Source organism: Aplysia californica, unplaced genomic scaffold (genome assembly GCF_000002075.1).
Source record: "Aplysia californica isolate F4 #8 unplaced genomic scaffold, AplCal3.0 scaffold01395, whole genome shotgun sequence".
Classification (NCBI taxonomy): Eukaryota; Metazoa; Mollusca; class Gastropoda; order Aplysiida; family Aplysiidae; genus Aplysia; species Aplysia californica.
In genome coordinates, this window is record NW_004798665.1 from 9,630 (window position 1) to 12,258 (window position 2,629).

A 2,629-nucleotide genomic window follows, 5' to 3' on the forward strand; every position below is an offset into this window, starting at 1 on the left:
TTGCAACACAATTAGGTCATAGAATTACAGGAGAGTTACAAACACTAAAAAGAAGGAGGGGAGATAAAGATGAAAGATGTTTGATAGGAAAGAAGAATCAAACCACACCAGAGCACCCGCCAACCACCCACATATTGGGGTTAGAAACAAACGCATCGACAAAACAACAAACATCTACTGCACCACAAAACGTAAGAGCAACAGTAGTGACAGCGGTTAGTTTTAGTAAGAGTTAGTTTTCATAACTGTTTCACGGCACTTGCAACACAGTAAGGTCATATAAGTGCCGAGGAATAGAGGTGTTACAAGAGAGTAACAAACACAAAAAGGAGGGGGGATCAGGACGACCTTTGATGTTTAATAGGAAAGAAGGAGCAAACCACACCAGAGCACCCGCCAACCATCCACCAGTGGGAAAGAAAAGAAATGTAAGAGGAAAAAAAGAATGCGTAAAAAAAAAACATCTGCATAAAATCCTAAAGCCGATGTCCTTGGCACACTGCGACCCAATTTATGACACGGATCACATGCCATGTGGTGACGTCACGAACAAATCCTCAAACGCCCAAGATGCACAGTCATGCACATCGGCGCAACAATTACCCTTTAGAGCAGAATTTTTTTAAAATTATTTTTATTAGAGGTCTTACGGCGCTCGCAATTGCATAAGGTCATATGAGCGCCAGAAGATTAGAGGTGTTACAAGAGAGTAACGAAACATTTAAAAAGAAGAAGGGGCGATAAGGACGATAGATGTTTTATAGGAAAGAAGAAGCAAACCACACCAGAGCACCCGCCAACCACCCACAGTGCAGAAGTGCAGAGAAAAAAAAACTGTTACAGTACATAGACAGAACATCGACATATGATAATAATATGTGAGGCGGCGTGGTGGAATCAGGCTCTCGTCAAAATACTCAAAGTGAAGAAACTTGCATTTTTCCGTAGGTTTATGAATTTTTATCAAATTTGGGTTTTTTGGCTCAACACCTTTCATGCCTATTAAAAAACTGATCTCTGTGGAAACGTTTCTGAAAAACGTTGATAAAAGGCACAAAAAATGTACATTTTCAGTTACCACGGACTCTTAAGTTAAGAAAATAAATAATTTTTGGCGGCCATTTTCTCACTAATTTTTCCTCTGAAAACAGGTGACCTCCACCTCATTCTTTCGCAGATATCTCGACTTGTATTTAAGATAAATGGATATTTTTTTCACAAAAATTAAGACAATTGAACAAGCTTTAAGATAATACCAAAAACTCTACCTGCCCGAAAATTGACGAGAGCCTGATTCCACCACGCTGCCTCACATATATTGGTGACTATGTGCAAAGAGAAGAGGGAGACAGATATAATATGCACAGAAATAACAAGAGGATAGAAAAGCAGTAGGACCTACCAGTGGTGCCTTTTAACTTCAACAACACGATCATGGCGCATTGTTCAGTTTAGTTTCAGTGAGTTTAGTTTTAGTAACAGTTTAACTTAGTTTTAGAAAGGTTTTACGGCGCTTGCAACTAAATAGGTCATATGATCGCCACGGGATGGATGTCAACAGAGAAGTCCGAACGGGGAATCAGGCTTACTCTGCACAACGTCTGCTTTGACTATCAAGGCACCCCAGAAATAGCAGTCCACAAGAGAGTCAGAAACTAAACGTTCAATCAACTCTATCAACATCGTAAGATTCTTCGAAGCCATTATCAAGATTGCATTCGAAAAAGCTCGACATGCTGAGAAACTTAACTTTTTTTTGTACGTCAAATTTCTCAAACTAGGCACTGTGCAGATACAACTTCGTATTTTTAAGGGTTGCGATATAATATGGCAAACCACACCAATGGCCACACAACCATCTACGTGGTTTTACTAGAGAGTATCACACATCAAAGAAAAGAAGGGCGACAAATACGGATGATAAATGATTGGTAGAAAAAGAAGGAGCAAACCACAGCAGATCACCCACCAATAACCCATCATCACGAAAGGGTGAAATTGTAGGTTTATCAACACTCTTAGGAAATTTAAAAGGCGGGACATCCGAGTTAAATGTTCATCTCCGAAAGGACCGAGCCAAACGGGAAATTCGTGTAAAGTGTATTTCCCAAAGACACAACGTCGAACAGAGCTGACGCTCGATTCCCGAGACTTGCAATCTCACGATTACGAGTCCGGCAGCCTAACCACTATGATGTTACAGAAGATTACTGGGAATCTCATGGATAGAGAGCAAAACAAATAGAGAAGTGCTCCAAATGACAATAAGTTGTGAAAGATTTATTATCTGTACAATCAGAAAGAGACAACTGAAATTCTTTGGCCGATAAAAAAAATAGATCAAATTATGGACTTTAACAACTGCTGTTGTGTGGAAAGTGGGAAGATAGAGAGAAGGAAGAGCATAGGAAGACAGGGAACAACATGCACATATGGCCCTATAAGAGCTTTGCGATAAACAAACGGAACTGATCAGGAAGACCGACAACAGAAAAGAGAGCGGTATCATGGCTGTCAATATCTGTACCTTTGTGTGTGCTTGTATGTGGGTTAATAAGGTGTGTGTGAGTGTGTGTGCTTATATCTGGGTTAAGGTGTGTGTATGTGTGTGTGTGTGTGTGTGTGTGTG